We start from the raw sequence: 14555 nt of genomic DNA, 5'->3' as shown, positions 1-14555 counted from the left end.
CACTCTTCCGTTTACTTGTTTAATAAAGAAAAACAAGTGGTCCGTAGATACACGGAGTTTACAATATATGTATGTAAAAGGAGAATGTGTGCGTGAAAGGACCAGTATGAATTACGGCCTGTACGGCCCCTCATAGAGAGGCCTTTTCTCTCCTTCTCATCTGGCTGCATGTGTGCAGCATGTCTCTGTGTGAGACCCAGCATAGTTGTGTGTTGTTTATTGTAAGTTTGTTTTGTACTTTGGCTGGTGAGCCGCCTTACTTATTTGCTAATTAAAACCTCACTTAAACTCCTTCAGCATTCAGTTTCCTCTCCTTTTTCTCTCGTCCGGCTATCTTGTGTGTCGCTACTTCCCTTGGTACCCCTAGATCTACAAGGGAACGTAACAGAAATGATGGGGGAATCCCTCCGGAGTGGAGTCATGACGACCGGATCTGAATTATGTGTTTGTATTTGGTGGTTTGTGTCCCAGCTGTCGATCAGCAACTCTATATCCATAATCCACCAGTTAAAGGAAATACAACTAATGTGTTGTTATATCAGCTGTTCAATTGACCACATGGTGTTCTTAGTTTCCATACTTCCTGTGTTTACGAGCGACTTATCAAGTCTTGGCAAACGGCATAAAACACAATTAAACGTGATATCAAACCATGCTCGTATCTACAACCTATAGAAATGCAAAAGTGTCAGTTTAGACGTAATTCTGTCCTCCTGCTTACCGCATCATTTATGAGAAAACATTTCATAACATTAACACAACATATTCGAGGTGGTTTTAAATAACATATCCGTATTTATTTATTTCTCCAGGTTCTGTGTTTGTGTGCACTGAGGAGTCTCAAACAGGCGTTTGTTAATCATTTTAATATTGGCTTTAATCAATGTTTGAACATGAATTCTTCATATATGATAAATGAGAGGTAACATTTTATTTATGGTATTATTTCCACACATTTCTCTCCATTCTTCCTTCTGCCAACGGTGTTGCAGTTTCTCGTCTCTCCCGTTGTTGTGCTTAGTGCGTACGCATGGGTTAGAGTTTGCGTGGAGGACCGCACGTTTTCCCATCAAGCTAGTATTTTATAAATCGCAAACATTGCATAGAAACTGGCGTACGCCATTTTTGGAGCGTATATCCCTTTTATAAACGAGGCCCCTGAGCCGGCCCGGCTAAAGTAACTGGATGGCCTACCTGCCTGTCAGCCTTCCATCTGTGCACAGACTTATCTCGTGCCCTCATTGGTCATGTGCGCGTTCGTGTGTGTTGGAGGAGGGGCTCTGTAAGGAAGTGGCAGATGTTTTCCGATTGCGTATTTTCAAATTCTCGCGCACTCGAGCTGGTTTCTCCAACATGACCTACCCCATCTTTAAGTGTTGTTAAACTAATACGCCAAAAGGTAACACATTACACAAATACAAATCTTCCAAGGAACTGTATTAAGTGTGAAGCAATGAATGAGCACCATATTTTCTTTTAGGCAACGTTTGATGTATATTTTAATTAAACAACTGTCTACAAGAAGATCGACTGATAAAGTAGATAAATCATTATAAGAATGAAGACTTCTTCTTGTTTGGTACATAGCTTTAGCTCATGCACACGAGGCATTACTATTCTGGTTAGGCTTCTCCATATGTCAGCACTCTTGGAAGCTAATTGTCTCTCTCTTTGTGGTAAATTGTGTATAGTTACCACATGTAGTCTGCATATTGTTGCATTGGGGTTTTTGACGTGTTATACTAATATGTTTGAATGATCCATCTATGGGGGTGACGTGTATGTCCTGCTTCGTAAACCGATTTACAAATAATGTTCAGTGCACATAATAAATGGCTGCGTTTTTGCAACAGCACACTGCATGCCATTATTTTCTCGGGTGAAACCAGTGTTCCTGTTTCGCTCCCGTGTGAATGGGGAAAAAATGCCGCCCACAGCCAAGCGTTTACTCCGATTGAGACCTTGGTATTGCTGTAAGCAGCACAATCCAAGAGCAATTCCCCTGACGTTCTCACACCAGCTAGATAATCATTCCTTGATTGCGAGCGATACTGCCTACCGCTTCCCAACAGTCATACAAAAAACAACAACCCATGGCATGAGTAATTATCCACAAGTAACCAACAATGAGGGAGTTTTCTGAAAACAGGTGGTTTATTATTTAAGCAGACAAAGGCTCAGCTTCCCTCGTCACAGCGGAGGAATCGACAGCCAGATGCACAGCGTCCTCTGCCATGTTTTCAGTGCCGTGCCTTTGTGTGCGCGGCTAAGAGACAGAAAACAGCGAGAAAAATAAGCGACTTGGAGGCGTTCACTCATTACGAAGTTTATTTCGGTTACTCCGCCAGCTTCGGAGGGCTTCGTGGAAAGACAGTCGTCAGGGTGATCATTGCGCTAATCAATGCCCTTGTTGTGGTATGCTAATGTAGGTGTGGCTAACTGCAGTGATAAGTGAATCCAGAGGGAAGTGCAGGCCAGCAGGCAGCAGTGGTTGTTGAGCCGTGTGTTAAAACTGAGGTGGAACGATGACTCGGAGAGACTGTGGGAAAAAGACAGAACATGAAATTCATGGAGAAATCTGGGAGCCGACTGAATTTTATTGGCAGAACACATTGTTGTCATGTCAAATTTTCATTTGTCATTCATTTTTGTAAAGCACTTTGAATTGCCTTGTGTTGAAAGGTGCTATATAAACGTGCCTTGCCTATAATCATTTAAATAATATATAAAGATTATGTCGTATACTCTGATTGCCTTTTACATTATGTTACTTGTTAGACGCTTTTATCCAAAGCGACTTAGGTCTCAGGGACACAACGACATGCTGACTGCAGTGGGGTTTGAACCTGTGCTCCCCTGATCCCAACACCTACGGACAACCCACTGCACCACACGCCTCCTTTTACCCGTCTAAATAGTATTTTTCGTCCTCTGTGTTTAACAGAGACAGATGTTAAGGATTTACATTTCAGGAAAGGCAGAAGGTGGATTTGCAAATGGTTTAAGGACTGGGGGGTTTAATGGTGGGATGTTTAGATGATGTCTAAGAGAATTGATGGGTGGGACCAGTTGGCTATTTTCTCTCTAGTGTGACTGAAAGCCTTTTTATCCTCTGAGGATGAAGTGGCTCTGTTCCTGCATTTGAGATCGATTTCAGTTGTATATTGACTTCCTTTATCACTTTATTAAATATAGCAAAAGACAACATTTGTCCATGAATCATCTATCAGGGAATTCGAATTTCCTCCACATTATGTATTATACATATATAGTCCTTGCCTTTAGCATATCCTCAAGACTCTCCGTCCCAAATTCACCAAAACAAACCTTGACAAAACACGTAGAAGACTTCTAAAGAGTACGTGTGCCAAATAAATCGTTGGAAGCTGTTCACATCCTTGGAGCTGTTAGTCGAACACTCAGAAATAAATACTGCTAAACTGTCAGCTCTCAGTTGGAAACTCACACCTCGAGCTGCCGCCGTTTCTCTGCTGTCTGTCGGCCAATCAGAGCCCACTGATTGTTAATGGTACAGCGCCAATGGTGGAGCATGGATACAAGACAAGACGCAGAAATTAGCTTTATTTTACTTTGTATTAATTCCATTGGTTTGTCCGTACATGTCCTTCACTTTAAAGGCAGTAGAAGTCAAACAGAACCATGCTATACTTATGAAAGCTTTAGCGCAAGTTCAATAAGGAAGACCTAACAATGAGTCACTTACACGTCACTCTATTGCTCTCTCCCCCCTCATTAAATACGAGGGCGTCACCCCTCAGCAGCCAATCGCTGCACATGCTAAATTCCTTAAATACCTGCTCTTCCTCCCTGTCAGTTGTCATTGCAGATGATCACACGCAACCCGCCTCCACCCCTCTCGCCTCTCGCCTCCTTCAGGACAAAGCTAAACCTTCCTCCTTCAGACCGGTCTCCCCTACTCATCACCACCACCAGTGTCTAGACCCCGGGGATTTCATCAGAGCGGTTCTTTCCCTCCTGAATGATTATCCTGCAAACCGGGGCCTAATCGCCAAACACCATTCCATTCTCCTGTTGTATTATCATGGCAATCATTTCATTCATATGACGTGTAACAATAAATATGTATTCCTTACATCACGTCTCTCCGGGTTGAACTTTATTCCTGTCCCTTTCTTCCCTTCCACGTTTCACAGCTTCCCGAGACGCAAGGACAGAGGAGACCCTCGCTCAGTCGGGTGTAACTTTTAAATGACGGCCTTTACTCATGGCGTGTGCCCAGCTGTAGCATCTGTCACCGGGCTTAACGCTAAATCAATCCTACCCAGTCGCTGCAATTAAGTTTCTATATGTTGACTGAACCTGATCCGGTTATCTCTTTTTACTCATGGGATTCAATGCATCATTTTGATCGGCATCAGAGGACATTGTTAAATAAAAACAGGGATGGTGTTTCGCAGAATTGAAGATACTTTTGCGAAGTGGTGCTTCTTTATTCTGCCAGCTGTGGATGTTTACATGTATCCATGTGCAGTGATTACACTTAGTAGAGGCTGCACTTTCCGGTCCTGTATCCTCGACTTCTCCGTGGGCATTTAAGGAATATGGAAGTTTTTCAATTTGGCAGTGGATTGATTTGCTTTTAAGTAATCCAGGGTAGATGTGGAGGGTTATTAGGGTGGTTAGGTTAGATTAGATTAGAATCTTTAATGACCCCACAGCCAGGCTGGTGGACTTCGTGTTCAGTGCAGAGTATTACAGCTTGTTCCATACAATTCAACATACAATAAACAGACAATAGAAAGTACAACACACAGCACAGTGCAAAGACATATAACATAAAGTTCAAGGTGTGGTGGATTGTTATTGTTCATTGGGGTTATTTAGAGTCCATTTAGTGTCCGTATTGCAAAGGGGAAAAAGCTGTTTTTGAAGCGGGCGGTTTTGGCGGACAGTGACCTGTAGCGCCCCCCTGAGGGCAGAAGTTGGAGGACATGGTGACCTGGGTGGGAGGGGTCAGAAATGATTTTCTTTGCCCTTGTGACAGTTCGTTGGTGGTGAAGTGATTCGAGTGATGGAAGGCAAGGCAAGTTTATTTATATAGCACTTTTCAACACAAGGCAATTCAAAGTGCTTTACAAAAAATGAAAGAGATTAAGAAAATGGCATTTAAAATCAGTCATTAAAAAGAAAAGCTAATAAAATAAACATTAAAAGAAAAAAGTACATGGATAAAAGTTACAGTGCAGTCTAAGATATGAATAGTTCAATTAAAAGCAGCGACAAAAAGAAAAGTCTTCAGCCTGGATTTAAAAGTAGTCAGAGTTGCAGCGGACCTGCAGGTTTCTGGGAGTTTGTTCCAGATATTTGGAGCATAATAACTGAACGCTGCTTTACCATGTTTAGTTCTGACTCTGGGGACAGAAAGCTGACCAGTCCCTGAAGACCTGAGAGATCTGGATGGTTCATCATTTAGCAGGAGGTCAGAAATGTATTTTGGGCCTAAACCATTCAGTGCTTTATAAACCAGCAGCAGTATTTTGAAATCTATTCTTTGACACACAGGAAGCCAGTGTAAAGACTTCAGAACTGGAGTGATGTGATCCACTTTCTTAGTGTTAGTGAGGACTCAAGCAGCAGCGTTCTGAATCAGCTGCAGCTTCCTAATAGATTTTTTAGTGAGACCTGTGAAGACACCATTGCAGTAGTCGAGTCTACTGAAGATAAAAGCATGGACAAGTTTTTCCAAATCCTGCTGTGACATGGAAGGGGACTGCAGGTGATTTTTGATGCTTTATTGATGATACGTTGAAGTTTATTCCGGGAGAGGTTGTCTGAACTGCTGTACCAGACTGTGATGGATGATGTGAGGATGCTTTGGATGATGGCTGTGTAGAACTGGATTAGGAGATGTTTCCTCACTCTGTATTTCTTGAGCTGCCGCAGAAAGAATAGCCTTTGGTTGGCTTTTTTGTATATGTGGTCTGTGTTGGTCTTCCATTTGAGGTTATTGCTTATGTGAGAGCCAGGACATTTGAGTGATTCCCGTATTGTGCCGTTAAAGACAATGGAGAGGCGAAGTCACGCCCATCTACTTCCGGACCATGGGACCCCGGAAGCGAAAAATTTGTCCCATGGAGGCTTTCGGAAGGGGAGGGACTTCGCCTCTCTATCAATGTGCAGGATTTTACAACAGAGTTTGAATCCATGAGCCCCACATGCTTAGATTTAATTGGGTAAAACATAACATGTAAAAGGATATTGTAAAAGTATAATTTAGGCCATTATTTTCTACTGTATGGAGGTAGATTTGTGTCAATATTATTTGTGTGAACAGATCAATCATCCAGGTGTAATCTGATATTCTATAACACAGGTTTGAGCAAGCTCTCTGATTGGTCAATAGGCGTGTTTGATTCCACGATCAAACAACGATCAAACAGAACGTGCCTAATCACAAAGTATCCAGTGGCCTACACACGCCACTAGCCCACCGAAACTACTTCCATGAGCCTACATCGTGTGGTTTCCATAGCGACGTTTAGCGACACACAGCCGTTACACTGTTATACATTGTCTCTCGTTGGAAATCGGTAGCTACAAAATGTCAGATTTTAAAGTTAACTTTGATTTGTTGGGGGGCCTCAGTATTGATGAATGGTTGGACATGGACACAGACAGAAAGATGTGGAGCAACGCGCTTTTTGCCGGTCCGGGACACGCCATGAAACGGCCACTGGAGGAAAGCTCTTCCGATAAGTAGTCCTACCCGTGAACACCACAGCACCACCACACTTTTAATGGCAGCATGAACATCCACCTTCATTCTGAACCCAACATGTTTCAGCACCTGATTTGATTTGTTCCGCTAATCCCACACAGTGATTACTCAGATATTTAAATAGCCTAATTCAAGAATTGTTTTCAATAAATTGGTTAATAATATATTATTTACTATAATTATATCAATAACTGTAAGCGGGGTAGCAGGAGTGTTCGATTGATCGGCTATCGTTACCATGGGAACTACTTTCTGACGGAGATTAACTCAAGCAGAAAGTGAAGGTTTGGGAGCAAATTAGCACATTATGATATTATTTTTACGATATTGTTGATTACAATGATAGTTTGTGTAATATAATCGCAATCATACACTTGAGGCCGTTCTTGAATGTCATTATTGGTACGACAGTACTGCGGCGCCGAGGTCCGTACGCCTGTACTGGAGTGTATGATTGCTTAAATGAAACACCTTCCACAAAATATGCAAAATAAGATTTGCCATCTAACAAAAAAAAAGTTTCACATATAAAAGGATCAGCAAATAAATAAACACATTCCTCAAATAATAAGAAAAACATGTGAATACTATAAAGGAAAGCAAATGAAACATATTAGCAAACAGACATAAAACACTTTGTTCTCAGACTCAAAACAGGCAGTTATTTCAAAGTCAGTAATCAGTCATTCAACATTCAGTCATTTACTCAGATGTAAATTCGTTGTATCCCTAATGTGTAAAACTCTTCCCTTAAATACATCTGTTTTAGAGAGTGACATCTCCAGTTCAGAAGCACCCGTCCGCCCTCAGTGACACAAACGGCCCTCTTTGTTGAACAATAACACAAATGTGATCAAATGCCAGATTTGGTGAAGTTGCTGTGTTTCAGTGTTAGTGCTGAGACATTACGCAGTGATTTACATTTCCCTTTGGACCCCCCATGTCTCCTCCACAGGCTGCTGTCCTGGTGGCTCTGCAGCAGCACTTCATGTGTTCAGAGGTCAAGGCTGTTTTATTAACCTCTCACACTCACACACACTCACACACTCACAGCTCTAAAGCGAGGTGGGAGGCTGTTTTATTAACCTCACACACACACACACACACACACACACACACACACACACACACACACACACACACACACACACACACACACACACACACACACACACACACACACACACACACACACACACAGCTCTAAAGCGAGGTGGGAGGCAGTGTTAAACACAGTGAAAAGCAGCAGCAGATTCTCCCCCTTTTTAAAATACTTAACTTTAGATGTTATATTTATATAAATGACACCCCTCGTAATCCTGTTAATTACGTCTCAGGACATGCTAACAAAACAATCTATTTTATCTCCCAGTATCTAACGAAATCATATTGACTACAACGGTCTTTCTCATTGATTATACAGTATATGGCCTAAAACTACCAGCAATATTAAAGGAGAATTCGTTTTTATGTAAACAGAATTGCAAAATCGTCTCACTGCACTTAACAGCAGCGGCAGAATCTCCCCTTTTAAAATGCTTAACTTCAGATTTTATATTGATATCAATCAATGTTTATTTATTTAGCCCAATATCACAAATGTTACATTTGTCTCAGTGGTCTTCACAGTTTGTACAGAATATCAGTATGACAATACGACACCCTCTGTCCTTAGACCCTCTGTCCTTAGACCCTCTGTCCTTAGACCCTCACATCGTACAAGGAAACACTTCCAGAGAAAACCCACAGTTTAAAGGGAACATCGGAGAAACCTCAGGGAGAGCAACAGAGGAGGGATCCCTCTCCCAGGACGGACAGACGTGCAATAGATGCCGAGTGTAAATCCAAGAGATAATACATTTGACAGCGTAGGTAGTCCAAATGTTAGGAAATGCATGTGTCTGTAAGAAGAAGATGAATCCACGAGGATGTCAGCAATCCTGTGGGAGCCATCAGGGAAGTAGTATGATGAGAGTCTGGCAGGACCGCAGAGACAGGTTCAGCCACGACTCGAAGTCCACGACTCAGATCCAGTGCTCAGGATAGAGGATCCAGGACACACGACTACAGCAACAGGATTAGCCTCGACTCAGGATCCCGGCGTAGATATGGACACAAAATATTTTCTTTTCTTTTTTTGCTGAGCTACTAACTGTATGTTGTGTGTGATGGATCTAAGAAAATAACTTTCCACACATTGCACCCCCTCAGTAAGAAGTGGCTGACAGAGGAGACAAACCCCCCCCAGGCCCACCGCAGAAATGTTTGAGATGTGAGACTCAAAGATTGCTCTTTAGTGTCCTGAGATAAAAATAAGAAAGTCACAGAAGATGTTTCAACAGATCTTTTGTTATCTGTTCAATTTCTGAAAGCTTGTTCTGTGATTCTGTGGTCACGGTGCTTTCAAGTCAAACATAAGGCTTTTTCTCCACAGATTAAAACTGAGGTTGAACGGTTTGTTCATGTGTTGGCAGCTTTTACTTCTCTTCACTTCCTGTTCTTCACTTTGTATCCGTGAGCCTGCACTCCTGCCTCCTATTAATGCACCTTTTTATTTCCCTGAGAAGGAAGCAAAACTGGGAACACCGAAAGGTTTGTTATTTTACAGGTAATACATCCCATTAGTCAATCTGAAGCAACTTCCCCTTGACGCTGATTTCCTGGTGCTGTTTAGCTTGTAATTCCTTGAGATATGCTGAGGCGGCAGCACAGTCATTTCCTCCAGTCTCACTTCTATGACAGCAGAAGACGAACTGTTGCTACAGAAGTCCTTCAAAAACATACTAATCATATTTTCAAGTGTATAAAACGCAGTGACGACCGTCAGGGCCTTCAAGGTATTCAGAGAACACCCTGGACCACTCAGATAAAACAAAAACATCGATTTAATTATATAAATAAAATGAATAAATGAGAATGGTATCCGTGTTACGTTGATTTGTTTCTCCTTCTCGGACCATGCACTACGCATTTCAGTGGTTTTCTGTTAGAAAAGAAAGCAACCAATCAGATCTTGTTCTGGGTCTCTGGGTAGAATATCCTTCAACAAGGTATTCTACATCCTTGATCGAAGGCCCTGGCCGTTGCACTGAATGAGAGCGTACGTTTGGACTGACAGTTTGATCAACCAATCATATATTGATTTGTAGCCAATGGGCGTGTTCTTTCAGAGTTCCCCTCGGTTCCAGGGTATTCTAGAAGGCCCGCTAGTTCACTGGCTCGAGACAGAGGATCTAGATGAATGCGACGAAGCAATTCATGCCGTTTTATTGTTTTTAACGTTGAAATGACAAGAGCAACAGGTGGAGATGAAGTTGTTGCGGAATTGTTGTGAGTACCCTTTTCAAGACGGACATTATAATGCCGCGGAGGGAGGGGGGGTGTGTGTGTCTACAGAAGGTCCAGTTGCGATAGCCACGGTTCGCCACTGGGAAACGTCAGGAAAAAGGGAGAAACAGTGTGATTTGGCCAACAGATTTAGTTTTAGTTTTTAACAACTGCTGAATTTATATCAGTTGGTTGTGGAGGAATTTAACTCATAACTTTACAGCATAAATAATCCTATCCAATGCAACTGTTCTTCTGAAGTTGTAGTCTGTACAATAAGCTTTACCTAATGCACAGACATTACTTTGAGCATCCCTGCAGTCACTCTGGGTGTTTCTCAATGTCGAGGAAGGCTGCTCCAGAGCCACTATTTCAAGCATACTACGTCATCGAGTGCCGCCGAAGGACTGTTCCAATGTCCAGCATACTTGGAATTCTACCGAGGGCCGGGGTACTTCGTTTGGAGACATTTCGAGGCTGCACATGTGTAGATTCAATTTGTAGACCAATTTCCCAAAATCTTTGGCGGAAAATGTAAGGCGGGGCCTCTCATATGACGCACACCTGCACACTTGCTCGCCTGTTAGATTCTTCGTTTTCCGAATGCCAGGAAGGATTCTTGCCTCGCTTCTGAAGCAAGTGACTCGGAAGACATGTGCTACCAAGCAAGCGTACTCTACATTGCGAAACACCCTCTGTTTCTCTCTGATCCAGGAGTGAGGCTCGACAGCTGCTCTGGAGCACAGAGAAACATCGAGCTGGAACACGCAGCTGATTTTTCGTCCAAAAATGCAGTCATGTGAAATATTCCTGGAAAGAAACGCAGTACAAACTACGTGTTGCTAATCTGTCTCTGAGACAGCCTCGTACTCACACACAGCTGAGACACACACTAGACTCTAAAAGTGATGCGACACAACTGATGAACTTCGGCCATTGCAATCAGAAGGTCATCTAATGTCCTCTGATCGATGTGGACATCTGCGAATAAAAGCACAGGGTCCAACATGGAGTCTGAAATGATTTGCTGACCACAAGTTGGTCAAATCAATTGTTATTGAAACCCATGTGACATTTTAATAAATCAAGCGCTGTTAGATTAGATTAACTTTATTGATCCAAAATATGGGAATTGTTTCGGTTACAGAAGCATTTTAAGGCAAAGCTCAAGTTAAAAAACTAAAATACACCGTAAAGAAATAAATATAAACCACAACCATCTATTCAGAATAATATTAGGGCCGGGACTTTAACGCGTTAATTAAGATTAATTAATTACACAAAAATTAACGCATTTTAATCGCACTTATTTTTGCACCGCGGAACGTTTCTCACTGGATGAGTTTCAGGCGTACCGATTATACTGGAGCACCAACTAACGTTCATGACTTCAGACAACAACAAACCACAGTGAACAACAGTGGGAAATGTTTTAAAAAAACGGACGGATGGAAGCGTCGATAAGAGCACGGTTGTGTGCAAATTATGCAAAAAGGAATTCGCATATCACCGCAGCACATCAAGCCTCAAGTATCACCTCAATGCAAAACATATAGCAGCTAGCGTGGAAGCTAGCGTGGACGTTAGCCTCTTTTATCGGTTCACACCAAAAGAGCAGGTACTAAAATTAGTTAATGAGAACCTTTTTACCCCCACGAAAGTCCCTGCTAGAGAGCAGAGAGCTGCAAGAGAGCAGGGACTTTCGTACGGCTCTCTTGTGAGAAAAGAGCTATATTTCTGATTGGCTGGGCGGATTGCAAACCACGCCCCGTAAAACTCCCAAAAAGTTTTGTGAAGCCGCCATTTTATTATCCTCGCGTTAGCATTATTAGCATTAGCCCAGCGCAGAAACGCAGAGAGACTAACTTATGCAACACAAAATAAAACATGGGAGCGGTGGAGATGAGGAGGTGTCGGCGTTCTGGCGATTTACTCGGAAGGCTTCAGTAGAAGCTGCTGGGAGTCCCAGCAGCTTCTACTGAAGCCAGTCCCCAACTCCGGGGACTTCCGGCCGGGGACTTTGGGCGGCAGTATACGCCGTGAAGTGGTTTGCGGCCTGCCAGTAAACCCAAAGCAGAAGAAGAAGAAGTGACGTCAGCGGCTTCATTTGCCTAATCCACCCCCAGGTTCAAAGAGTTCTCATGAACTAAGTTCTCATGAACCTTTGTGGGAAAAGTACTGCGGTGTGAATGCGCCTAATGGTATACTAAAATCCATGTGAAAAAAAATTGCTTCTCACTGTTCTCAGGTCAAATATTTATATGTGATTAAAAATGCGATTAATTTCGATTAATTAATTACAAAGCCTCTAATTAATTAGATTAATTTTTTTAATCGAGTCCCGGCCCTAAAATATACAAAAACACTATTAGACCAACTTTCTACTAAAAAAGCATACAAAATGTTTCCCAATTATTTATTTTTTTAATCAAAATTGGAATGCAATGACGGATTATTACTTTTAATTGATTTCATGAATTATCTACGGAGTACAATCACTTTGACCTTGTGTAGCAGCGTGCTCATTTCGTCTCACATTCAAATGAAAAACACTACTAGACTAGACTACTTTATTGTCATTACATAACGCAAGCAGAGGCCGTTTCTCAATCTCGAGGATGCTGGCTTGGTAGTCGCGTACTTCCAAGTCACTTCCTTCAGAAACGAAGCAAGTATACTTCCAAGCCACGGCTTCGGAAAACGAAGAAGAATGGAACAGCCTAACAAGTGTGCCACTCTCTCTAACGGTTTAAACATAAACTGTACCGAAAATAAATACCTCACGATGTCTATCTAATTATGAACTTGCTTTACTTTCACGGAACACATTTTTGGTGATAACAAAGTAACATATTGACCAACACATGCTCTACGCCACTACATACTTACATTTCAATGTGTGCTGCGTCGGTTCAGCCATTCTCCGCAAGGGTTTTTGAAATTGGTCCGTGCGCAAAGCATTGTGGGGATTTTAAGGACGCGAAGTCTACCCATGTGCAGCCTCGAAATTTCCCCCAAACCAAGGACGCGGCCTCGGTGGAATTCCAAGTATGCTGGAGATTGGAACAGTCCTTCGGCGGCACTCGTAGCATCCTTGAAATGTTGGCTTGGAAGCCAGAATCCTCGAGATTGAGAAACGGCCAGAGTGTAACAAAATTAGGAGGGTCTAACCAGAGTGCAAAGAGTCAGTTACACATCTATCAGCAGTCTGTACAAAATAAATGATACAAATAGATGTAAAATGTATAAATAAGAATACATACAGCAGTAATGTGCAAGGATCAATGCGCTACTACTAAGTATACACTTTATTTGTCTCGTTCTTTAGCCAACCTCACCTGGAAGCCTCCTCTCACTTCACTGCCTCATGGAGTGTCCTCAATCTTAAACTTTATTTATTGATATAGCACATTTAAAACAACATCAATTGACCAAAGTGCTGTACATGGAACAAATAAAATATAGAATAACAAAATAGAAGTAAAATAATAAAACAATAATTAAAAGCATGATAAAAAGCACAATAACTAGAAACATAGAAATGTCCTTTGTCCACCTCCCTAAACCACATGTATGGCAAGCGTTAGGACATCCTTGTTCAAGGTTCTTTATTGTCAAAGTAACATAGCTACAGAGTAATTATGTCGTTGAAAATCTTAGGTCACAGGCTTCTCCAACAATGCAACACAATAATACAGATAAGCAGATAATATTAAAATATACTACATTAAAAGTAAGAAAAAAAGTGGAATAGTGCAATACGAGTGGGACAGCAAGGCCCTATGTAAGTGAGCCAAGGATACCTGACTTCAAAGAAGGTGAAGACCCAGAAAGTTTTTTGTTCGGTTTGAACGGATGGCCAGAACATGGGGGTGGCAGCCATTTGAATGGGCCGCCAGAGTAGTAACCTTGTTGACAGGAAGAGCTCTTGAGGCCTATGCTGGAATGGATGAGGAACAGTCACGGCCCGTCCACACAGCGGCGTGCGTTGACGCTTGCCGACGGGCGTGTCTGACACTCGACCAACAACCAATCACATGAATCTCCCGCCCCTGACACACAAGCAGCGGTTTGATTGGATAGAGCTTGTACTGGCATATGATTCGATTGGCTGACGCTTCTGCCGAGGCGTCAAAAGTTGAACATTGCTCAACTTTTGCCGCGAGCAACGGCAGCAATGCTCCACGTCGCTTCCCACGATGCAGTTCGGCTAAAAGTGACGTCACCCCATTCAAAGTGAATGGGCAGAAGCGTTGGAAGCTTCAACGCACGCCTCTGTGTGGACGGGCCGTCAGAGTCATATGAAGCAGTTAAAGCAGTAGTGTTAATGAAGTGTAATGTGACTGAAGAGACTTACAGACAGCGGTTCCGGAGCACCATTTTGCCAGTGGGAGAGACTAAGAGAAACCTACAACCGTATTAAGGGGCTGTACAAAAGATGGATGAGACCGAACAGCCGTACTAAGAA

This window comes from Gymnodraco acuticeps, unplaced genomic scaffold (assembly GCF_902827175.1).
Source record: "Gymnodraco acuticeps unplaced genomic scaffold, fGymAcu1.1, whole genome shotgun sequence".
NCBI classification, from domain to species: domain Eukaryota; kingdom Metazoa; phylum Chordata; class Actinopteri; order Perciformes; family Bathydraconidae; genus Gymnodraco; species Gymnodraco acuticeps.
This window is presented reverse-complemented; position numbering follows the sequence as displayed.